At 38.5% G+C, this 26,020-nt stretch overlaps 1 protein-coding gene across 3 annotated transcripts in view; it reads left to right on the top strand.

Annotated features, from left to right (window-relative positions):
• The window catches only part of EPHX1 (epoxide hydrolase 1), a 51,393-nt gene that overhangs the window by 7,045 nt on the left and 18,328 nt on the right, over positions 1-26,020 (top strand). The window contains exon 1 of one of the 3 annotated variants that reach the window (XM_072647709.1): positions 18,975-19,182. The exons of the other annotated variants lie outside the window; for them this stretch is intronic. The gene's annotated coding sequence lies outside the window, so the exon portion shown is untranslated. Of the gene's footprint in view, positions 1-18,974; positions 19,183-26,020 lie in introns of those variants that run through there. 3 annotated transcript variants of the gene reach the window in all.

Here is a 26,020-nt window from a genome sequence, read left to right as displayed (position 1 = left end):
CTGGTGCTTAAAGCACTGTGCAAATGACCAGGCACTGTTCTAGGTGGTCCATTTAGAATCCCACTTTGCCTCCCTTAGAGAAATTTTTATTCCAGCATAAAGGAGTAAAGAGCCCTTACTGTCTTGAGTTACTCCCAGATATCTTCACTGAAGCTTAAGGACTTATTAGGCCAGTGCTTGAAGTTGCATAATGATTTTTTAAAAAAAGTTTACCCCGAGCAAAAGCTAAGCAAACAAAAAAAGAAGAAAAAAAATCTGGTCATATTATTGCCCCATTAGAAAATAAACATTCCCAGGACTCTTTCTCAACACTACATTTCTATTTTGGCCAAATAAGTCTTAAATTATGTCAGCAAATTACATGGGAGATGGTGTTGTCCAGTTAACAGTGCCATTTGTGACATAGTATTAAAAGGCTTGTCAGAATGTGACACCTATGGTTCAGGTTGACAGGAATCTTGAGTGAGTGTGGTGGGGCGGGGGTTGGGGGGACAGAAGGGAAAAGAAAAGAAGGGATTGTAAAATATATAGTGAGAGATAGAAAGAGTTCATGGGGGGGTATGGGGAGAAAATCAAACCAAAGGGATTATAAAGTCTGTGTGCATTATGCCCTGAAATAATCTGAGCCTTTCTTTGCAAGCTGGTGGATTTTCCCTTTAAGTACTGAAATCTGTATTTAGGCTAAGGAAGGTACAGCTTTTTTCTTATTATGAACAGACTATTTTCTCAGCAGTTATAAGAATTAAAAACAAACAAAATTTAAATGTTCAGGAACTCAGAATCAACAGAAAATGAAGATACCCATTTCTTAACAGCAAAGGAGAGAAAACTGAACCATAAGAGCCACAAATGAAATGTCAAGGAGTGGGAAAATCCCCTAGTCCAATAATTGGCTTATAGCCCTTCTCCCCCAGAAGAGCACTTGTGTTTACCAGTGTAAAAATCTAAGGAGGGATATGTTCTCAAAGGAATTTATGGTAAATGTAGATAATGGAATTATTAAAAATCTGTGAAAGCTGCATGATCTTCCTAGATTGATATTCTAGCTAGGTAGTGACTTGGAGACAAAAAGGGATTGGTAGTATGCTTATCAGATTTGCAGATCAAAGCAGGGAAAGAGAGCTAATATGCTGAATGATAAGAGTCTGGGCTCAAAAAGATCTTGTTGGGTTTCAAGAAATGGTTTAATTTTTCAATAAATAATAAATATAATTTATGTGATTTATTAATATGAATAAGGTAAATTAATGCATTATTTAATAGCTAGCATTTCTATTGTCCCTGTCATGTGCCAGGCACTTTGCTAAGTGCTTTACAAATATTCTCATTTGAACCTCACAACAACTTTGAGAAATAGGCACTGTTGTTATCCCCATTTTACAGACTAAGAAACTGAGCAAGCAAAAGTTGAATAGTTACCTAGCTATTGAATGTCCATGGCTAGATTTGAACTGAGGTCTTTGTGACTCCAGGACTAGTGCTCTATCCACTATACCACCTAGGAAGCTACTTTTATTGATAAATCAGCAGTTTATCTGTAATTTATAGTCTTAGGAAGTTGATAAAAGGAATAAATACAAAGTCCTTTACTTGGGTTCAAAAAGTCAATTGCACAGGTATAGCTGGAGAGACGTGTATAGATGATGTTTCCTGGGGAAAGATTTGGAGGTTTCAGTGAGCTATAAAATCATCATGAATTAATAACATACCATGGCATTCAAGAAAGCCGATATGGTTTTAGGCTACATTAAAAGATACGTAGTGTACAGAACAAAGGTGGTGACAATGCAGCAAAAGACCAGGTCTCTCTGTCCTGATCAGGCCACATCTCAGATGAGCAAAAATATTGACTTAGAAAATCACAAATTCATATTGTCTGTGTTGTATTTTTATTTTGTTAAGTGTTTCACAATTCCATTTTAACCCCGGTTTGGCTGTTTCAGGAGTGTTGCAGGCTGTGTGTGGCCTGGGTCAGATACCTCTGATCCACAGACTTTTGTTTTACCCACCCAGTACTTCCACTCTCCTAGAATGCTTTCCATTAGCCTTTCCAAAGGGGAGCTGACCAACCTCAGTGCTGCCCAAGAAGAGAGGTCCAACCTGTGCTTCTCTGACCTTTTCACTCCCTGTAATTTTTCACCCAAAAATTACTCTGGTCATCCTGATACGTCTTTTGCTCCCATGGAAGTCATTTGTCTTCATTCACTTTTTAGGTCTACCTCCTTCCCCAAAGATTGGCATGATCCTTGACCTCAGAACAGCATGAGAACACCTGTGTCCAAGCTCAGAGTCCCCTTTCCCACCCTTACACCCTGCCCTCTCCCCTCGAACACCCTGATGTGCTTAGCTGACTCTTCTGGAGGTCAGCTGACAGGATAGCTGTTAGTCAGGCCTTCAGAACTGTGAATAAATGCCAGAGGAAGTTTTTCTCAGGGAGCTTGTTCCCCTTCCTTCTAGTGTGAGCTATCCCTTCTGTTGTGATGGGTGTGGATGTGACATTTGGGGAGGGGGGAGGGAGTGCTGCCTGGAAGTCCCAGGAGACTGCCATCACCAGCTTCAGTTATTACTAACTGAAGAGTTGGCGAGCAGGAAATGTTCGCAGTCTGTTTGCCTTGGCAGATCCACCTAAGAATGAAAGCAAAGACCATCTGTCTTCGCTTTCTTACTGGACGTTCAAAACCAGAGTAGTAGAAGAAGACAGTTTTCAGGCCCTGGCTCCTCCCTTGGCTGACACTGCTGCCCCATCCCCACCCCTGGACTTTGGGAGGCTCAGGCTGACCTTCCCTGGTTTCACCTCTTTCTCCATCCTAGCATCTGTGCAGAAAACCCACTGCCTGTGTTTATTTTCTACCTTCCCTCTACCCCTCACAGCCCATGTGCAGCTTTAAGAGCTCTTCCTTTAAGAGCATAAGATTCTCACTCTAATTTGTGTCTGAATCATCATGAGGAAAAGATCAGATGAATATCATATTGCATTCAGGGTGTTCTCATGTTCTCATTCAACCTGTACCTTCCTTGTACTTCATCTTGTCATCACTCCCTCATTCCACAGCCTGCAACCCCAGAGGAAGTGGGATAACCTGGCATTGCCACCATTCTTCTGTTTTCAGGGCTTTATTAGAGAAAAGTAACTCTTTAAAGTCTCCTTAAGAGGGGGTAGATAGCATTAATTGGTTCAAACTTTTGCTTCTGTCCCATGGTGGGAGAAACTAATGTCCCATCAGTTGGATGGAGAAACAGAAAATGAACCCCAGATTTTTTGGCTCTTTCAGTCAACAGATGTTTCAAATTTCTAGCTTTAACTGTGGATTATTGAAGACCTTATGCATACTCCTTGCTACAGAAGATAGAAAAGCAAGACTGTGTGGCAGATGGATTGGAGAGGGGAGAGATTGGAGTCGGAGACCAGTTAAGAGTCTGTTAGAAGAGCCCAAGGGAGAGGTAATGAGGGTCTGAAAGAGTGGAAGAAGGATTAACAAAATGGCACTTGAGGTACCTGTGGGACAGCCAGGTAGAGACATTCAGGGATCAGTTAGTGATATGATGCTGAGGCTCAGGTGGAAGATGATTTTACAGATTTTACAGAAATGATCATTGAACCTATTGGAGCTAATGAGATCCCTGAGAATGTCGAAAAAGAAGAGAGAAGGATGACGACAGAATTGGATATACCTAGGGACAGAGAGTGGGGCATGGATGATGACCCACCAAAAGAGACTGAGTACCAAGAAGGAGCAGTCAGACAGGTAGAAGGAGAATCAGAAGAGAGTAATGTCATGAAAATTCAGAGAGGAGAGAATGTCTTCAAGGAGTTGATGGTTAATGGAGCCATATAGAGGTGAGGCAAGAGTACAGTCTAGAGAAGAGAACTTGGGAGCCAACCTTCCATTTAGGTTAAACTTCCTTTTTATCTTCTGTTTCATTTACAGTGAGAATGTCAGTATTAATATGATTGAGTTCCTCCAGGAGCTTGTCATCTCACGTGTCTATCCCATTCAGTAGTCACTAAACAACAATTGCACACTTAGAATCTGCAATTTTTTTATAGCTGGTCTAAAACCATCCCCTGTCCCCTTTTGTACCTCACTACCACCACATTGCCAGCGTAGAAATAGAAGCGGGGACACCTAGCACTGAGCAACATTTTATATTTTTCTTTGCTTCATGAGTTGTCGTGGCCAAAGACTTCATCTCTCAGTAGCTACTTTACTGATGAGAAACCCAGCACCTAGCAAAGTGTTTAGCACACAATAGGTGCATAATATATGCTTGAGAGTTGATTGTTGTTGATAATACATATTGATAATATATTGTGATTGTTATTTGTTATATGTCGTTTTGTCTTATAGGCATATATATGTGTGTCATATCCTCCTACTTGACTGAAAGTTCCTTTAAGTGGAAATTAAATCTCACTAAAGCCTAGCACAGTGGTCTATACACATTAATAAATATTTGTTATATTGAGTTGAATTAGAGGAAGGCAAAGTATATTATTCTTTTTTAAAAATTCATTCTTTAAAAATGAAGTTCTACTTTCTTTCCCTTCCATTTCATTCTTCTCCCCATTGAGAAAGCAATAAAAACAAAACCTCAGTTACAAACATGCATAGTCAAGCAAAATAAATTCCCTTATTGGCCATGTCCAGAGGAAGTATATGCTGAATCTGCACTCTTGAGTCCATCACCTTTCTCTATAGAGGTGGATGGCATGTTTCATCATGAGTTCTCTGGAATTGTTGTTGGTTAGTGTGTTGGTAGTGCCTAAGCCTTTCAAAATCATGAGTTGCCATGGCCAAAAGAATTCATCTCTTAGTAGCCAGTGTCCTGGTGATAAGCCTTCCTGGAATGCCAGCACCCAGTTTTTATAATATTGCTGTCATTGTATATGCTATTTTCCTAGTTTTGCTTATTTCACTCTGCAGTAGTTCATACAAGTCTTCTGAGGTTTCTCTGAAATCATCTCCTTTATCATTTCTTACACCCCAGTGGTACGCAATCACATTCAGAACTTATTTAGCTATTCATCAATTGATGGATACCTCTTCAATTTCCATTTCTTTACTACCACAAAAAAAGGTATTATAAATATTTTTGTATGAATGGTCCTTTTCCTCTTTCTTTGATCTCTTTGGGAGGTAGACCTAGTAGTGGTATTTTTACCCAATTTTATAGTTTTGAGACAAAGTTCTAAATTGCTTTTCATAGTGGCTAGACCAGGTCACAACTCTACCAACAGTATATTAATGTATCTGTTTTTCTACGGCTCCTTAAGCATTTGTCATTTTCCTCTTTTTGGCCACTTTGCCAACAGATGGGGTGTGAAGTAGAATCTCAAACTTATTTTTAACCTGAATTTCTTAATTATTAATGATTTAGAACATTTTTGATCTGACTCTGATAGCTTGTATGTCTTCCTCTGAAAACTACCCTGTTCATATCCTTTGACCATGAGTGAGGAAATGACTATTAGTCATAAATTTGAACCAGTTTCCTATGTATCTTAGAAATAAGACTTTTATCAGAGAAACTTGCTATAAAGATTCCCCCCAGTTTCCTGCTTCTCTTCTAATTTTAGCTGCATTTGTTTTGTTTGTACAAAAACTTGTTAAATTTTATGTAAATAAAATTGCTTATTTTACCTTCTGGGATCCTTTCTCTCTCTTATTTTGTCATGAACTCATCTGTCCATACATCTGACATAATTTCTTTCTTCCTCCTCTAATTTATTTGAAATTCTTTGTGTCTAGGTCATATATCTGTTTGGTGCCTATCTTGTTATATGGTGAGAGATATATAATGCTTAATGACTTAAGCCAGATTCTAACATGAAACAATAACCTTTCTTTTTCAAATCCTTCAGCTAGCTGAAAAATAGCTTAGCATTCAACAGCTCTATATTTCTGCTCTAAGTCAGCATATTTCAGTGGCAGATGGCCAAACCTATAGTCTACTTTATGAGATTTTTTTAAAAATTATATTTAAACTTTAGTCCAGTCCTCATGAAAATGCAGTGCACTGATAACATGCCTGGTCAGCTTGTATCAGTAACAGGGATCCCATGAGTGGTATATGAAAATATGATCCATAGATAAAATTACATTAGGTTACCATTGTACCATGTGTACTTTCATACTCCAAGCTTCCTGGAGTGAGCTGTATCCTAGGTTGGGTTTCAAAACCAGAAAGAAGTGAGAACTTAGGATTCTGAGGTGAACGATGAAAATGACAGAAAAATTAGAGAATAAAACTTTGTGAAAAGGTTAAAAGAATTGAAATAATTCTGCCCAAAGGATGGAGTGATGATCTAATCAATCAAAACTCATTTATTAAGTATCCAGGCAGTGGGCATTATATTAGGGATATTGAGATACAAATGGAACAGCTCTTACGCTCAAGGAGTTTATATTCCATGTGGAATTACAACTTATATACAACAGACTCCCTTTTTAATTGGGTCAAGAAGGAAATAGTGTGATTGGCTGACCAAACAAGCTAACCACACACTTGGGGACTTTAAATAGCAGGAAAAATTTCAGCAGTTCTGTCAGACTGTGGAAGAGTTCAGTGGTGGAAGCTTTCAGTTTGGAGGATTCTAGCCAGGACCTTTCCAAGGGTATCACCATTGGGTGAGGGAGGAGACTTTCTTTTTCTCCCTTTTTCTCTCCTCTCCATGACATGGACCATTTTATCAGAGAAATTGGACCAATAGCCAACAGTGTATCCAGAGGATACACTGAGAACAAATGCCAGACAAGGACACAGACAGACATAGATAACCTTCCAAGGAAGGAAGTAACTTTGAGGAGTGTGACCAGAGGAACTGGCCCTCTCAAAGCCCAGTAGAGGACTATACCTTAGGGGAATTTCATGAGGACTTTAAGAAGGGAGAACAGGACTTCCAAATATCCAGAAGTTGTAAGTTTATTCTTTAAATATGTGTTGTCTATATCTGTACCTCATTACTACTGGTTATGCTTGTTGGAGAGTGCGTCGTAGCCTGGACAGGGTGGAGTTTTGTACCAGTTGTTCTTACTATACAATCTCAGTAAATCCCTTTTTTAAAAGCAAATAGAGTCAACTGATTATTTATGAGGAGTCCACCAGTGGGGACTCAGTAGTCAGAATATTAGAGATCCAGCCCTTTCAGGTTTAACCCAAGGATCCAATGGGGTCTAGTCATTAGTATGAATATGAGTGGGGAAAGTAACTCCACAAGGAGTGCTACACAAAGGAGAAGAGAAGGGAACAAGCGTTTATGATGTATCTATTATGTGCCAGACATTCTGCTAAGCACATTACAGATATCTTATATTAATTTCCATTTGGTTTGAGGTAGAAGTGAGGAGAGAATATATTCCTAGCACCAATTAAATAATCACTCTAGGAATCATAGAAGATTTTTTAAAAGTCCTGTTACAAGAGTCTTCTCATTACCTTATCACCATTGGAGTTCAGATAAGAGAATAACTTACAAAATTTTATTTAAAGGGCAAGAATTTAAACTATGCCACTATTTAAAATTTATTGTATTTGTAGCCTTTTAAGTATCCATAATTTAGATGCACAATTTGCATGATTTAGCCCACTAGCTAATGAATTGTTCCTAACATATGCTTCAGTTACTGGGTAGGTAGCCTTCTAGCACCTTTTCTTTTCCCTCTCCTTTCCAGCAAGTTTGTATTCTTTTCCTGAAATAAAATCTTGCTTTCACGGACATGACCTGTATATGAAATTCCTAATAATAACTGATAACATCATAGGACTTTAAATGAACAGGGCGATGGGCAACTCTTCTGTATTCTCTCCCGGGAAAGAAATTTCCTAAAAGATAGCTGAAGCTTTCATGTCACTGGAGAATAAGGAACCATGCAAAAAAAAAATCTCCCCTTGTGGGATATTTAAAAATAGAAGTTCATCTCTTGAGAGTGCATCTCTTGCAGGCAGCTGGAACCAGTTCTAGGCTTCTTAAGCAAAGAAGGATATAAAGAGCTTGGAGAAGATCCCTAGGACAAGTATGCATCAAAGAAATCAAAATGAAAAAGACCCAGATTTACAAAAATATTGCAGTTCCTATAACAAAAAATGGAAAACTATGGAGGTGTGCATCAATTGGGGAATGACTGAATAAATTATGATGAATATAATGGAAATGACAAAAGGGATGGTTTTAGAGAAACCTGAGAAGATTTGTATGCACTAATACAGAGTGAAGTGAGCTAAGCCAGCAGGAAAATGTAGACAAAAACATTGTTAAAAGATTAACTTTGAAAGACAATAACTCTGATCGGTTCAGTTGACCCTGTAGGACTAATGAGAAAGTCTGCTACCCATCTCCTGACAGAGAGTTGATTGACTCAAGGGGGAAAATGAGGCATACATTTTTGAACATAGCCAATGCAGAACTTGTTTTGCTTAACTGGCATATCTGTTTTGTTATTCTTTTTCCCAATTTGCAGGTAGGAGGGTGGATGGGAGAAGGGGCTAGCAATAGGGTTGCCCCTCCAAAAAAATAATCCTTAAAGTATTTTTTTAACGTGCAGAAGAAAACAGAGGGAAACATCGACAAGGACATCTTTAAAAGTTACTTGTTACTTATTATGCTTAAGAGGAAAAGCAAGGAATTTGTCAGAGATTCTCAGCTTCATGTATGATCTTTTCTTATGTTCTATATTGTGTATGTCAATGCTCATTTTATTTGGTATTTATTAAGTTCAGAATGAAGGAAATACATTTTTTTTTAAAGTTCACAAAACAAAGACTCATCCAAGGTGCAAGAACTCTCTTTGCTGCTATCTGGGTAAAGTTCTTAGGTTTAATCTCAGGGGAATACATTGGACTGTGTAATTCCTAGATACCGCTGAAGGAATGGGGTTGTAGCTGGCAGAAATGGAGTGACTGGGGATGAGAACCTTTATAAGGGGAAAGATAATGTGTTTGCTTTGAGATGTTCAGGGTTTGGTTAGACAGACTCCAAATAGATAGAAATGCCCTTTTGGGAGGTGGGAAAATGCAGACCTGGAATGTGTATCAGGGTTAGAACTGTAGAAGGAAATAGTTCCAACTGTGGGAATAAATGAGATTACTGGAGGAATATGTACCTAGAGGAACAGAAGGCCAAGGGTAGAGCTTTGGTATGTGTCCACAGCTCCTGGATGGTGTGGTGGAAGGGAAAGGAAGGAGAGCCAGTCAAAGAGGCAAGAACCAGAAGACAGTCTCATTCTTGGCAGTTTTACAGTCTTCGCTCTTGATTTTTTCTATAGCTTTTCTTTCCATTCACATTGTGGGTATACTCTTTGTATCTGTTGTTTTCTTGGCCTAAGGGGAGCGTTTAAGAAGGAAGGGGTAGTCGGTGTTCTCAAATGCTGCAGGAGGAAAAAGCCCTGGGAACCAACAATGGATTTAGCAAAGGGAGGTCACTGGTGATCAGTGGAGTGATGAGGACAGGAGCCTGATGGCAGAAGGCTGAAAAGGGAATCAGGCACATGGTGGGTAGAGATCACGGTTCAGAGGAGTTTGCTAGAAAGTGGAAGGAGAGAAATTGGCAAATAACTAATCATGGGCAATAACGTCATGTGAGGGCTTTTAATTTAAAAAAAAATTTAAAGATAGAAGCATGTTTTAGGCAGAAGGGAGAGGAGTCATGGAGTATCACAGTCCCATGACCACTGCTGGCCACTCCTTCCTTGGGACAGGGAACTGAGCTAAACAGTGATTTTCGCTGTTCTGAAAACACCTCATCAGTGATTGGAGTTATTGTCTTTCAAAGTTTTTCTTAAGAATGTTTGATGTATGTACTGGCAGGGGAAGATCCTCTTTATCTCACTTTTAGACTATTGCAATAGCCTGCTGGTTGGTCTCACTGTCTTGTCTCTCCCAGCTCCAATATTACCTCTGCTTGTCTGTCCAGTTGATCTTCCAAAAGTTCAGGCTTGGCTGCACCACCCTCCACCCCAATCAGTCAACTCCAGTGCCTCCCTCTTGCCTCCAGGGTCGAATATAAAAAGGGCTTTTAAAGCCTTTTATAACTTGGACCCTTCTCCTTCGTACTTTTCCAATCTTCTTATATCTTACTTCCCTTCCCCTGCAGGGTTCTGACAGGGATGAGGACATGTTCTGGCATCCCTTCATATCACCTTATTTCTTGGTTTTCTGGTGCCACTGATTGGCATAACCAGCCCTAGGCCTTGTCTCTCCATGTCCTGTTGTCATGGTACCCCTGTCACCAGTAATCTTTCTTCCCTTGCACCTGGGCTGAGGATCAGACTGCCCCCTCTTCTCATACAACTTTGCAGAAGGTCATACCGATCTCTGTAGGAGGGCCATTTAATTCTCCCAACTATTTTTTGTTGATTACAGCTTGGAGATTTCTTTTTTTCCTTTCATTTTTATTTTGAATTCCAAGTTTTCTCCTTTCCTTACTCACTGAGAAAGCAAGAAATCGAAATCCTATTATACATATGAAGTCATGCGAGACATATTTCTGCTTTAGCCATGTTAGCTGGGAGCTGTCTTTAAAAACTTTCTCTTCTGTGAGAAAAGAACCCAAAAAGAACCTGAAGATTATCTATAGGGCGTGGCCCCAGCTATGTTCCTTTGACCTTACACCTGTTGTAATAAAGAGATTGTGAGAATGGAACATATTAATCTTTGGAGTTAGGAGTTTAAGGACGGACAAAACAATAAACTTGGTAAGTCTTTGAAGCAAAATATTTGATAAAGGAAATTAAATTGTTTATAATTAATACTAGTATTAATGATACTTTAGACATTGCAACTTAAGGTTTACAAAATGCTTTCCTTAAAGTAAGCTATAATGGTAGTTTGAATGGACATTATCATCCCCACTCTGCAGATGAGGAAACTGAGCAGTGAGAGATGAAATAACTTATTTAGGACTACGAATTGTTAAGTATTGGAACTAGGATTCCAACCCAAATCTCCAGGGTCCTAGAATTTAAAGTAGATATGCAATAGGAACTGAATCCAAGAAAGGAATGGACATGGTTTAAAATTTTATAATAAAACTCTGTAACAATTAGATGGCACAGGAAATAGAGCACTGCCCTGGGAGCCAGGAGGATCTGAGTTCAAATCCAGTCTCACACACTTATTAGCTATGTGATCCTGGGCAAATCACTCAACACTAACTGCCTGCAAAAGCAAAAAAAAGCAAAAAAAACCCAAACCCTCCATAGCCAATGAAGCTAAAGTATCAAATAAGTTTACAAAAAGAAGAATAAAACCTTTTACAAATAAATATATTAGTATGTAACAATATGGAACCAAACAGACTTAACAGACAAGTTGACAAAGTGTTTGCCCTTTATTTTTTTTTCAGGTTCTTTTGAAGCTCTGCTACATTTAACTTTGATTTCTTTAATATCCATCAGCAGTCACCTAACGTTTATTAAGCACCTACAACGCACCAGGCATTTTTCTAAGCATCGAGGATATAAAGAAAGGCAGAAGATAAAACAAAAAAAGAACCCAATCCCATAATAGCTACCCCCATCAAAACAAAAAAGCACAGAGCTCACAGCCTAGGAATAGGAGAGGCAACAGGCAAACAACTACGTTCAGAGAAGATGGATATAGGATGAATTGGGGTTAATCTCAGAGCGAAGACTAAGATTAAGGAGGTCTGAGAAATGCTTCTTGTAGAGAAGGTGAGACTTTAGCTGAGACTTAAAAGAAACTTAAGGCCTCCAGGAGTTATAGATGAGGAAGAGCATTCTGGGCAAGAGGGACAGCTGGTGAAAATGCCCAGAGTCAGGAGATTGAATGTCCTGTGCAAGGAATAACACAGAGGCCAGTGTCACTGAAGTGCAGAACACATAGAGGGAAGTAAGGTATGAAGAGACCAAAAAAGGCAAGAATGAACCAGGCTATAAAGAACTTTGAAAGTCAAATAGAGGAATTTACATTTGAACACTGAGGCAATTGAGACATTGGAGTTTATTTATTTTTGAAGTTTATTTTTTAAAAGAAAATTTATTGGAGAATCAATACAAATCTCAGATTTATTCTTTTTTAACATTTGTTTTAAAATTTTCAGTTCCAAATTCTCTCTTTCCTCCAGCTCCTCCCCCATTTCATTTATAAGGCAAGTAATATAATACCCATCATACATGTGAAGTCACATAAAATATATTGCTATTTTAGCTATGTTGCAAAAAAAAGCAAGAAAAATAGAGTGGAAAAATATGCGTCAAGCCACGCTCAGAGTTCATCAGTTCTTTCTCTGGAGATGTTTTCATTGTGAGTCCTTTGAAATTGTCATGGATCATTGTATTGATCAGAGTAGCTAGGTCTTTTACAAGTTGATCATCTTTACAGTATTGTTACTGTTGTACTGTGTTCTGGTTCTGCTCAATTCACTCTGTATCATTTCATGTAACTCTTCCCAGATTTTTTTGAAACCGTCCTGCTCATCATTTCTTATAGCACAATAGTATTCTGTCACACTTATACACCACTGCTTGTTCAGTCATTCCCCAGCTAATGGATAAACTCTCAATTTCCCATTCTTTTCCACCATAGAAAGAGCTACTATAAATATTTTGTACAAATAGAGTCTTTTATCTTTTTCTTCACTCTCTTTGGGATGTAGACCTAGTAATAGTATTGCTGGACAAAGGGTACGTGTGCTTTTTATATGCCTTTGGGCTATTGTTCTCCAGAATAGTTGGACCAGTTTACAACTCCACCAACAGTGCATTATATCCCTATTTTTCCACATTCCCTCCATCATTTATCATTTTCCTTTTCTATCATGTTAGCCAATCTGATTGGTGTGAGATAGTACCTCAGAGTTGTTATAATTTTCATTTCTATAATTATTAGTGACTTAGAGCATTTTTATATGACTGTCAAAGCCTTTGATTTCTTCTTCTGAAAACTACCAGTTCATATCCCTTGACCATTTATCAATTGGGAAATGGCTCTTATTTTTTTTTATAAATTTGGCTCAGTGCCCTACATATTTGAGAAATGAGACCTATCAAAGAAACTTGCTGTACCACCACAAAGGTGGGGTGGGGTGAGAAGTGATATAAAAGTGAAAAGACCTGCATTTTAGGAAGATCGATTGGACAGATGAGCAGAGAATAGTCTAGAATGGGGAGAGACTTGAGGTGAGACCAACCAGCAGGCTTTTGCAGTATTCAGGCTTGAAGTGATGAAGGTCTGCACAAAGGTGATGGCAATGTTCGAGGTGAGAAAGTGACGGAACTTGACCACTGATTGGATGTGGGGAGGAGAGAGTAGCTAGGAGGATGTGGTCCACAGTGTCAAATGCTTTAGCGTCTAGAAAGATGAGCACTGAGAAAAGGCTGCTAGAGAGATCATTGGTGACCTCTGAGAGAGCTGTTTGAGTCAAGTGGTGGGGATGGAAGCCATACTGTAAGCGATTGAAAAGTGAGTGGAAAGTGAGAGAGTGGAGACAATGAGTATAGACAGCTGTTTCTAAGAGTTTGAAAAAAAGAGTAGAAATGCAGGACATTAGCTTGAGGGGATGACAGAGTCTGGGGAAGGTTTTTTTAAGGATTAGAGAGATCTGGGTGTGTTTCTAAGGTATCAGGAAAGAAGCTAGATTGGAAAGATTGAAAATCAGATGAGAAGAGGGACTAATTGACAGAGCAAACTCCTGGGGGAGACAGAAGGGGATGGTTTTGCATTCAAGACTTGCCACAGTCTGGTATGACTCTACCTTTCCACCTTATCTCATCTTAAATAACTGCACCTCTAATAACAGCTAATATTTTTGTAGTGCTTTCAGGTTTGCAATGTATAAATATTGTCTCATTTGATCTTCACAACAGTTATTATCCCCATTTTATAAATGGAGAAACGGAGACAGACAGGTTAAGTGACTTGCCCAGGGTCACACAAGTGTCTGGAGCTAGATTTGAACTCACTTCTTTCTGACTCCAAGCCCAGTGCTCTATCTACTCCACCTCCTAACTATCTCTATGTATTCTGTATTCCTGACCAACCAGAGTACTACCACTCCCTGTTCCCTTGAGCACAGTCTTATCCATTGTGTGCCTTGGTCCCTGCTGTTCCTATGTATGGAATGACCTTGTCTATTTGCCTGTCAGATTCCCTCTCATCCTTTAAAGTCCAACTCAAATGATTTGTCTTCCATAAGCCTTATTCATATAAAACATGTAGGATTATGTGGGGTTTTTAAATCTTTCTTGTACACATGTATTATTTTGATTGTAGGTTTTCATTTCCTCATGAGACATAACATAAAAACTCCATTAGTCAGGAACCGATCTCATCTTAACTGAATGTCTGCCAGGCCTAACATATTCAACTGTTGAATTGAACTGAGGAAGAAAGTACACTATTCTTAATGCTTAAAGGTCTGATTCTAGCTTGAGTAGCATGGAACACTATCCTTTTTCTCTTTCACCTTCTTCAGTTAGATGACATTGCTTATCATTCACTGATTTTGCCTTTCTTTTCTAAGTCAACACGGTGAAGTAGTCTATGGCCAACCCCAATAGTTTGCTCTATGAGGTCAAAAGGGTTTGTGCTTAAAGTTCAAGTTAGTCTCCTCAAGATTACACAGGGCACAGATAACGTGGTTAGTCATCATGCATCAAGAACTGGGATCCTAGGAATGGTGTGTAGGAAAATGATCTACACACATTCAATTCAATTCTTGAATCGGACTGGGGAAGAAAATACATTATTCTTAATGCCTGATTCTAGCATGAGTAGCATGAAAGATTACCCCTTCTGTTTCACATCTTTCATCTCCAGTTAGATTCCTTATCATTTACTGATTTTTGCCTTTCTTTCCTAAATCAACAGTGGAGTAGTCCATGGCCAAATCCAATAGTTTGCTCTAGAAGGTCAAAAGGGTTTGTGCTTAAAGTTCATGTTAGCCTTCCCAAGATTAGATACAGCACAGATAATATGCTTAGTCATCATGCATCAAGAACTGGGATCCTAGGAATGGGGTATAGGAGGATGGATGACAGGTTGAAGTTGGTCATTCTACCATCAATTATACTCAGTACTTCTCACATGGCGGGCTTCTGAGAGTGAACTGTATCCTGGGCTGGGCTTCAGCACCAGAAAGGAATGAGGAGACTTTAGAGAGAATCCTGAAGTAAACAAAGGAAATGAGGAAAGAATTAGATAATAGAACCTATGTGGAAAGATTAGAGGCATTGAAATAAATCTGCTAGGAAAGAAAAGCCAGAGGGAATCACCTAATAATAAATTAGTCAACAAACATTTATTAACCACTTACTGTGTACCAGGACCTAGGGATACAAAGGCATGAAAGGAAGAGACCCTCGCCTCAAGAAGAATACATTCTTTGGGGAGAGAATTGATAATTAATGATTCAGCTCTTCTCAAATCACACTCCTTCTTATTGGTCTTTCTACATTTCCTTGTATTTACCAAAGGATCAAAAATTAAGAGCTAGAAAGGACCTTAGGGGCCATCCAGACCTACTCCTTACTTTATAGATAAGGAACTTGAAGGTCTGAGAAGTGACTTGTCCAAGGTTACGCAGGCATCAGCAGATGATTCAAATGAAGATTCAAATCTGGATTCACCAATGCCAGTTCTGGCAATTTTTCTTTCATTACGACACCATGCTACTTCTCATTTATATTTATCCTAGTTTTAATATCACCATAATATTCCAACATATTATGCTATAACTCATTCAGCTATGTTAGACAAATACGTTGTTTTCAGTTTTTGTTTTTAATTTTGTTGCCATTACAAATAAATAGAGCAAGTAAATGAAAGAGTATCAACTTTGGAGTCAGAAACTGGGTTCAGATCTCACCTTTGATACGTTACCTGTGAGAGCTTGGACAAATCACTTAACCTGTGTGTGTCAATTTCCTCACCTGTAAAGTGAAGGAGGTAGACTAGATGATTTCTTAACCTCCAGTTCTACTTGTATTATCCTATGAATATTTTGTCCAGCTACATTTTTGCACATATAATCTTTTGTCTTTTTAATGACATTTTTGAGGATTAAGTTGTATCATTGGAATCACTGGATCAAGAGGTGGGATCAGTTATGTAGATTTCAAGATGTTTGTACCACTCTAAAGTCCCATCAGCACTGGGTTAGAGACTTTATGGTTCTCTATAAGGTTTGGTCATCCTTTGATGTTTTTGCCATCCTAGTGGACTTAAAATGTATCTGGTGGGTTTCCTTGATTTTATTTTCTCTGATTCATAGAGAGCTTGACTGACTTTTCACATTATCATTAACAGCTTATATTTGGAAATTTTACTGACTAAATGTGTATTTAAAACCAACTGTAAAAATAGTGCTAAAGGCATGTGATCCTTGAAGAATGGTTTTGAAAGAACAAATAAGGCCTGGCCTAAATATAATCGTGGAAGAACAAGAGGTCATAGAGAGGCCACTTTGTTTTTATCATGACCAAACTGGGAAAGAATGAAAACTAATCAAGTTTGGGATGAGGGAAAATAGGTTTGTGGCTTCCTATTCTAAAATGTATAAAAGAGGAATGAAATAAAATTTGGTCTTTTTCCTTGAGAAAGATCTTTTGCATTTCATGTTGTATACCAATTACAATAACAATACGTAGGCTTTTTGCCAAGCTGTTCAAAGAGTTGGCTTGAAAGCCTGTGTATCAAAAGCTGAGGGGTTTTGGAATAGAGAGGGAAGGAGCTTTAGAAGCCCTTGAGTTCAGCTCTCTCACCTTACAAATGAGGAAAAAGACCCGCAAAGGTTAAGTGACTTGCCCACGATCAGATGTGGCATTAACAGAGGAAAATGGATTTAACCTCTCATCTCCCAACTCCAAATTCAGCTGTCTTGCTACTGTACCAAACTATCTCCTGTTTCAGAGGCCTGGGAAAGTTCTTTTGGAGAATAGTTTAGATTTCTGTGTAAAGGGATCAGCACTTGTCTTAAGAAAGACTGTTTATTCTTTCTGAATTCTTGGAGGAAGACTAGGGAAACTCTTCAGCTCTAAGGGGTCAGCAATACAACTCCGATTTACTGAAGGGTTGGGCTTCTATTCAAACCCTGAGGGAGTCACACTCCCCTGGTGGGATTAGGAGTCCGTTGTTTTGATACAGAAGTGATATTACATGACATGCAAGTCATGTCATCATTTCTGTGATGTCATGGTCTTCTTCTTCGAACAGAAGTGATAAAATCTCAACTAGACAAAGAGCTAGTCTCTGTCTTGGACACTAAACTTTCCAATAGTGTTTCAGCAGCCTTGTTAAGGAAATATCCTTAAGATAGTTGGGGAGTGGTCTAATTGGAGATAAAACAAAATCAAGGGTCTCAAACTTTGAAGAAGCTCCTTCTGGAAGCCACCTGCTAAATTTTAAGTAAATTATATGTTAAGCCCCATTGTAAGACAAGAATATTGTTCCATTGAGAGAACCCCAAGTTCACCATCTAGTCTGTCTCTACTTTATAGGTGAGGAAATTGACACTCAAGTAGGTTAAGTATAATGTATTAAAGATAATATACATACAGGTAATGTATCAAAGATGAGATCTGAACCCAGTTTCTGACCCCAAAGTTGGTGCTCTTTCACTTACTTTATTTATTTGTAATGGCAACAAAATTAAAAACAAAAACTGAAAACAACATATTTGTCTAACATAGCTGAATGAGTTATGATATAATTTAATGTAATGTTGGAATATTATGGTGATATTAAAACTAGAATAAATATAAATGAGAGGTATCATGGTGTCGCAATGAAAAAAAGAATGTCAGAGTTGGCATTGGTGAATCCAGATCTGAGTCTCCATTTGAATCATCTGCTGATGCCTGTGTAACCTTGGACAAGTCACTTCTTAGACCTTCAGTTTCCTTATCTATAAAATAAGGAGTAGGTCTAGATGACTCCTAAGGTCCTTCCCAGCTCTTAATTTTTGATCCTGTGGTAAATACAAGGAAATGTAGAAAGACCAATAAGAAGGAGTGTGATTTGAGATGAGCTGAATCATTTGTTATAAATGTCTCCCCTCAAAGAATATAAGCTTCTTGAGGGGAGGGCCTCTTTTTTTTGTATCTTTAGGTCCTGGTACACAGTAAGTGGTTAATAAATGTTTGTTGACTGATTTATTATTAGGTGATTCCCTCTGGCTTCTCTTTCCTAGCAGATTTATTTCAGTGCCTCTAACCTCTCCACATAGGTTCTATTTTCTAATTCTTTCCTCATTTCTAATTCTTTCCTCATTTCCTTTGTTTACTTCAGGATTCTCTCTGAAGTCTCCTCATTGATCATAAAAAAAAGGAAAAGGACCCACATGTGCAAAAAGAAAGCAGCTTTTTTTGTGATGGCCAAAAATTAGAAATTGAGAGAATGCTCATCAACTGGGGAATGGCTGAACCAGTTGTGGTTTATGAATGTAATGAAATACAATTGTGCACTAAGAAATGATGAGCAGGCAGATTTCAGAAAAACCTAGACTTGCATGAATTGATGCTGAATGAAGTGAGCAGAACCAGGAGAACATTGTACACAGTAACAGCTACATGGTGTGATGACCAACTTTGATAGACTTAGCTCTTCTCAGCAATACAATGATTTAAGACAATTCCAAAAGACTCGTGATGGAAAATGCTGTCCACATCCAAAGAACTATGGAATCTGAATGTAGATCAAAGCAGGCTATTTTCTCTCTTTTTGTTGTTTGTCTATTTTCTTTCTTCATGGTTTTTCTTTCAGAATATGACTAATGTGGAAATATGTTTACTATGATTGTACATGTATAGCCTATATCAGATTGCATGCTATCTTGGGGAGGAAAGTGGGGAGGGAGTGGGAAAAATTTGTACTCAAAATCTTACAAAAGTGAATGTTGAAAACTAAAAATAAATTAAAAAAGCAACACCTCTCTGGTGTTGAAGCCCAGCCCAGGAATACAGTTCACTTTCAGAAGGCCACAGTGTGAGAAGTACTGAGTAGATAATGGTAGAATGATTAACTTCAGCCTGCCATCCACCTTCCTATACACCGTCCCTGGTATCCCATTTGTTGAAGCATGATGACTAAGCATATTATCTGTGCCCTTTGTCTAATCTTGGAAGGACTAGCTTGATCTTTAAACACAAATTCTTTCGACTGCATAAAACAAACTATCAGTTCCCCAGAAGAGAAAGGGAACCAGGGTTTCAGCTACACAGGGTTTCAGTGAGTATTCTAGTTTATCTATTTCTCCTGTGATTTTTAATATCTCTTTTTGTGCCTATTGTAGATTTATTTGTTGGATTTCTAATTTTTGCATGTATATTTAGTTTATCAATCCTCTCTATTTTTTCTATTGCGTTAATGTATGTTTTTAAGCATATGATTTTCCCCTCCCTGCAGGACTTATCTACATCTCAGAAATTCTATTTCATTATTATAATTTTCTTTGACATAATTTTTATTTCTTGGTTTGTTTTTTGATCCATCATTATTTAAGATTTCATGTTAGTCTTCAATTGGTTCGTATCTTTTGTTTGTGCTCTCTGAACTCATTGCTATTTATATTGCATTACTATCTATAAATGATGTTTGTTGTTTCTTCCTTTTTACATTTATTTGCCATATTTTTGCCCTAAAACTGGTCAGTTTTTGTAAAAAGTTGTGTGATGCTGAGAAATACACACACATACACACATACATTTAGCAGAACTGTTTAGAAAATGCAGTGTCTCTTAACTGTAGTTTCTCAAGCAATTTATTCAATTTCATATTTTCCTTTCTGTGTATCTTTCTTTAAGATTTGTCCAAAATCAAGAGAGGGTCATTAAAGTCTCCTGCTATTATTGTATTACTGTCTATGTCATGTAATTCAGTTAATTTTTCCTTAGCTAAAGAAAGGAAATATTAAGTAAGACATTTAGAGCATAAAAGTTTAATGTTGTTTTGTTGTCCATGGTTCCTTTCAGCATAATATAGTTTCCTTACTTATCTCTCTGTTGTGAATTTTTAGTTTTGCTTTTTCTGATAGAATGATTGTGACTCCTGCCTTTTTGGATTCACCTGATAAATAGTAAATTTTGTTTCAACCCCTCATTTAGACTTGTTCTAGCCCACACATTTAGATGTATTTCTAGTCAGCAAAAGATTGTAGTTTACTTTCATATCCAATTTGTCACTTTAAAATTTTTTTGAGTTATTTAATCCATTCACATTGAAAGTTTTGAGAATTTCTTTTCCTTTGTTTCTAATATCAGTTTTGTTTTCTGAATTGAGATTTTTGAGTTTCTTTTCTTCTTTAAACACAGGACTCTGTTTCTTCAGTTATTTTTGCTTAATCTACCATAAGGCAGTTCTGTTCCCACAGGCTCTCTACCCCTCATTTCCAAACCAAACATATGCCTCCCCTTACCTTCCAGTCTTGTTTATTACCCCTTTCCCTGGTTTTGGAGTTTTACTTGTTAGTTCTGGATTTTCTTTTTCCTTCCTTTTACCTATTTAATTCTTCCCCTCTTTTTTCCCTTTTCAATTAAGTAGTCAAGTAAAATCCTCCTTTCTTTCCTCCCTTAACTCCATTGGTGACTTCATCTTTTAATGTTTTCCCCCCTGGGGTAATTTATTTCATTACTTCTATCTTCCTTGGTTACTGTAGTTTACCTTTCTTGTATTTCTGTTATCTAGGGTGTTTGCAAAGCAAATAATCTCTTCATGGTGGTTTTCTTAATGGAAAACCTCAAATGCTTCATTTTTATTTAGATGTCCATTTTTTTCATTACTAATTAGGCTTACATTGCAAGGTATGTCATCTTGGGTGTAGAGTTCTTTTGCCCTTTGGGACACACTATTCCACTCTTGCAGTTTCTGGTGAGTGGAAGATGGTTTTCTCTTAGATGAATTTCCTTTCCTTTATAATTGAAGATCTTTTCCTAGTTGCTTGCAAAATTTGTTGTTTGTCACTGGAATTGTTAAATTCAACCACTGCATGTCTTGAAGGCACAGCACAGGGTTTTGTTTTGTTTTTAATTTATTCTGGAGGCAACTTGCATATTCTTTTAATTGGCAGTGTGTTTTCTCTTTTCAGAAGTTCCGGGCAGTTTTCTATAATTTTTTTTTTTTTTTTGCTGCATTATACTGTTAAGGTTTTTGATGTGTTACGTTCCTTCTGGAAGACCTGTAAGTTGTCTCTATCCATCTTCTCTTCAAGATCAATACATTTTGCTTGTAATTATCCCTTCAACATCTTGACTTTTTTTCCCCATCATGGTTTTGACATATCTCAAGGATGGTTTAAGAAATAAAATGGGAATTTGGGGGGAGTTTTGTGGAAGCCGGAGATGATATATGAAGGCCAGCAGATGACACAGATTAAGCTTAGAAATTCAGAAATGCATAAAATATGTGTATAGTATTGTACCATATCAATGTATTTTGTCTTTTAATACTCCAATAATTCAGACTTCTTCTCTGGTATGAAGGGAGCACCAAAAATTTTATGTGGATTTTCCAGATCTTGGGGGCACTAAGTCCATAGCCTCACCATGATGTTGAAAGGATAGCTGCATAAAGGTCATGCTTTGTTTTAATGTTAATCGCTTTTTGCTTCTTTTCATCCAGGATGTTCTTCCTTTCTGTGTATCAGTCATTAGTTTTCTTTTGTTTTTTTGGTGAGATTTGCCTTTGTGGATTCAAGTTTTTCTCTTTTGCCATTTGTTTGTATTATATGGTCCATAAATTCTGCTTTCAAAATTCTTATTTCTCTCTTAAATCATTTGGGAACTTCCCACTGTGATTTCATGCTCTCATGGGAATCTACAGGATTTTCTGCTTCTTAAGGTGTTGATTCATTTTCCTTTCTTATTCCTTCCATCTTATTCAAGGGTGTTTAGACTCATTTACATGATCTAGAGACCATATTCCCCTTTGTAGTTAATATCTTCTCTCTTGGTTTATCTGCTTATGCTCAGTATTTTTAACTGAGCTTTCTTCCTCCTGAATTCTTTGGTAATTGCAATCTTTTCCCCTCAAATTTCCTTATCACATACTTTCTTATTCCTCCTAGACCTCAACTCTATCCCAGTCTCCTCATATCCTGGGGAATTCATTTCTCACTCACCTCAATCTCTTTCCCAAATGGCTTCTAGGGGGACAGAACTAGCTTCAGCTTCATGCCAGTCCTCTGTCCTTCAGCTCTGGTGGAGCCCCATACATGCTGGTTGCAGTTCCCTTGCTTCCTTAGTCCTCTGGCTGGCTGGGTACTGCTATACCAGAGTGCAATTCTAAGCAGTCATCCCAGATAAAGCAAATTTTCATCTTTCTTGCACCTGTCCCTCCACAGCACAAGGTTGAGAAACTGGGAATGGGGGTGATGGGAAGTAGCATTCAATTCTTTTCTTAATTGCCTTGGAGTGGTAGAATGAGGGCAGGTGGGAGAGGTAATTAGCTAGCAAAAACTACAATGAAATCAAGGGAATTGCCAAGTGGGTCCCAGAGCACAAGATGATAAACTGGGTTGTACCATGCTACCAGAGCATATATGTGTGCTTGTGGGAGATAGGGTGCTGAATAAGTAGATTAGAAGTTAGCCTTTTCTGCTGCTAGTGCATCTAGTTGTTGCCTTGTTAGGGTTGTTGGTGTCTTAGGCTGTGGAGATAGCTGAAATTGCATTATCTGTTGTGCATAATTCTTTATTTTGGAAAGGTTTGAGAGCTCATGAAGATTGGAGAAAATGTCTTATCTATCATCTTGGTCATGGCACTTGGAATACACCCTCCAGTGTGTATTCCTATCTGAGGGATAAAGGCGCCTGAATGAATTGAGCCATAATTAGTCATTTTGATACCCAGCACATGTAGAATGAAGAGTTTCAAGACAAGCATCCTTACATTGACTTTTTAATTTGTGATCAATTTTGTGAAAATGATTTTTTTTTTTTAACTGACCTGTGATTTTATCTGTGTAGAGAGTTCCTGGTGAGGGACTTCCCCTATCAAAGCAGATATTCTCTCCTCACAAACTTGTGTTATTTTGAACTTAATCAATGTAATAGATCCCTCATATGGGATTTTACTGCAGTTTTGTAAGTGCCTTCAGGTCCATTCCCAAGAAGTAAATGTGAAGCCTTGGTTTTACTGACTAAAGATTGTTCAATAGAAAAATGAAAATCACCTCCTTCTCTTCATCCAGGGGCACAGCTAGATGATGCAGTGGATAGAGGGCTGGGCCTGGAGTCAGGAAGACCTGAGTTAGAATCTGGTTTTAGACATTTACTAACTATGTGACCCTGGGCAAGTCACCTAATCCTGTTTGCCTCAGTTTTCTCATCTGTAAAATGAGCTGGAGAAGGAAATGGCAAACCACTCCAGTACCTTTGCCAAGAAAACCCCAAATGGGGTCACAAAGAGTGGGACATGACCTAAACAATTGAACAACAAACCTCATCTGGGACACTGAGTGACTTGATGTGCAAATATGCTTAATGTGAAGGAATTTGCATATGTTTTCCAGTAACTGCTGTTGGTCTGATTTCTCCCAGCCTAAGAAAGTGCAATCCAAATGAAACCAGTCAGTTCCCAGGCCCTGTGGCACAAGAGAAATTGTTAGCAATTGTTTTTCCTTCTTTAAGAAACAAAACTTGGAGAGTTCCTCCTCAATTGTCACTGTCAAGCCTCAGAAAGATGAAGAAAGAAAGTCCCTTCAGCCAGGACCAACCCCAAAAGGCAACCTCTGGACCTGAGCCCAGTGGGCAGGACTGCCCAAGAAAGGGGGAGCAGACCAAGGTCCAGTTTAGAATTCCCTCTTTGTTTCTTTGGGGGAAATTTAAAGCACTTGCCCTGATTGAAAAGGATTAAAATCCTTTCTTACTAGAGAAGCTGCCACCTTTACTTGGGGTATTATTTACTTTTAAAAAGACAACCTTCATTTCTTTTGCTTTAGCTTGTTTTCATTATTCTCACAATTCCTTGGAGCTATATGGGCCTCCTATAGAAAGAAACACTATTAGCTAGCTCTAGTAGAGGGCTGGCTACTAGGTTCTGGGAGAGGGGAAGGAGTTAAGTGGAAATAGCCTATGAAGTAGCAGCTTTTGAAAAATGTTCGGTGGTGTTGGCTGTTCTGTGAACCCCTCTGGGGCATTACTCTGATCTGATGCTCCTTCTAGCACCTCAGGCCCACTCCATTGCATGTGATGTAATGCCGGAAAGGAGAAAAGAAGGATAGGATAGTTTGTGGATGATTTCAGTTGGAAAAATGAATTAAGATGGTGATCCTGATTACCTTTTAAGCGATAGCGTCATAGAGCATTAGACTTGGAGCCAGGAAGAATGAGCGTCACATCCTATCCTTCCAACCCACTTACAAGCTGTGTCACCCTAAGCATCTATAAGATGGTACAATAATAGCCTCTTTCCTTATGGGGTAGGTATAAGGACCCAAAGAAATAATCTGTATAAAGTGAGATAATATATGTACAGGGATTTACAAACCCTTAGGGCAGGTAGGTGGTGCAGTGGGTAGAGCCCTGGGCTTACAGTCAGGAAGACTCATCTTTATGAGTTCAAATGTGGCCTCAGACACTTACTAGTTGTGTGACCCTGGACAGGTCACTTAACCCTGTTTGCCTCAGTTTCCTCACCTGTAAAATGAACTGGAGAAGGAAATAGCAAACCACTCCAGGTAACTCCAGGCCAAGAAAACCCCAAATGGGGTCACAAAGGGCCGGATACAACAGCGGTAATAACAAAATGATATATAAATGCTATTATTATTATTATCTGTATCAGCTGTTGTTTACTCTTATAGAATCCAACAACCACTTAGTACCTGTGTGGCCTTGGACAAGTCATTCAACCTCTGGGCTGTGTTTTCCTCAAATGAAAAATGACAGGGTTGGACTAGATGACCTCTAAAGCCCCTTTGTGCTATAATTCTTTGATCTTACGAAGTTAGGTATTATAGATATTATCCTTCCTGTTGTACTGATGAGAAAACAGAGGTTGAGTGACTTCCCCCTTGTCCCACAGTAACTATCTGAGGTAGGACGCAGGTCTCTTCTAAGTCCTAATTTAATGCATCACCGTTCAGTGGTCAGTGACAGGCTGAAGGGCATCCAGTAAACAGTAGAGCTGGCTGAGGCTTGGATCTGGATCTCCTGACTCCAAATCCATTGTCTTCTCCCCTCTGATACAATACCTCTTCTCTCAGTACCAAGATGGCGAGATGGTTTTAGACTGTGGAGAAAAGCAGGATGTGGTAGTCATTTGTCCTTCCACCTAGGCAGAGGCTTTGTGATGAAAGGTAGGCCATCCTATTGTCCATTAGGCACCCTCTTTGAGGAGCTGAGAGAGCAAGTACCCGTTGTCTGTGGTTTCTCCCTGTTTTTGACCTTCCTGAATCAATGCATTTCATAGTTGGGAAGAAACCTCAGAGGCCACCAGTCCATCCCTATATAACCTCCCCTCTCTAAAGGAGAATGAGTAAGTGGCTCTCCGGCTTCCACTTGAAAACCTTTTATGAAGAGAAATCCAAGTGCTGAACTGAGCATCACAAGCCCTGAGTTCAGATTCTGCTTCTTCCAGGAGAACATTGTGCTGTCTTGGGGAGGGGGGAAGAGAGAAGGGAGAAAATTTAATACTCAAAATCTTATAAAAGTGAATGTTGAGAACTAAAACTGTCTAAATAAATAAATAAATAAATTTCATTTTTAAAAAAAGATTCTGGTCCTGCCACTTATTAGTGCTGTGGTTAGTCATGTCACATCTCATGGGCCTCAGCTTTCTCACCTGTAAAATGAGAGGGCTGGATTAAATAACTAGTCTAAGGTTCCTTCTAAATCTTTCTTTATGATCATAAACATAGGGGTAGTACCCGCTGCATATTGAAATCACGCTGTAAGTTTTTCCTTATATCAAACCTAAATCTGATTCTCTGAAATTCCCCACACTGCTCCTACCTCCTGTCCTCTGGGGCTGACCGGAATAAATCTAATCCTTCTTCCTTGGGCCAGGCCTTCAAGTACTTAAAGACACTGATCAGGTTCTTACTGGATCTTCTTTTCCCTGGAATCAGC

The sequence above is a fragment of the Notamacropus eugenii genome, chromosome 2, assembly GCF_028372415.1.
Source record: "Notamacropus eugenii isolate mMacEug1 chromosome 2, mMacEug1.pri_v2, whole genome shotgun sequence".
Lineage (NCBI taxonomy): Eukaryota > Metazoa > Chordata > Mammalia > Diprotodontia > Macropodidae > Notamacropus > Notamacropus eugenii.
This window is presented reverse-complemented; position numbering and strand designations above follow the sequence as displayed.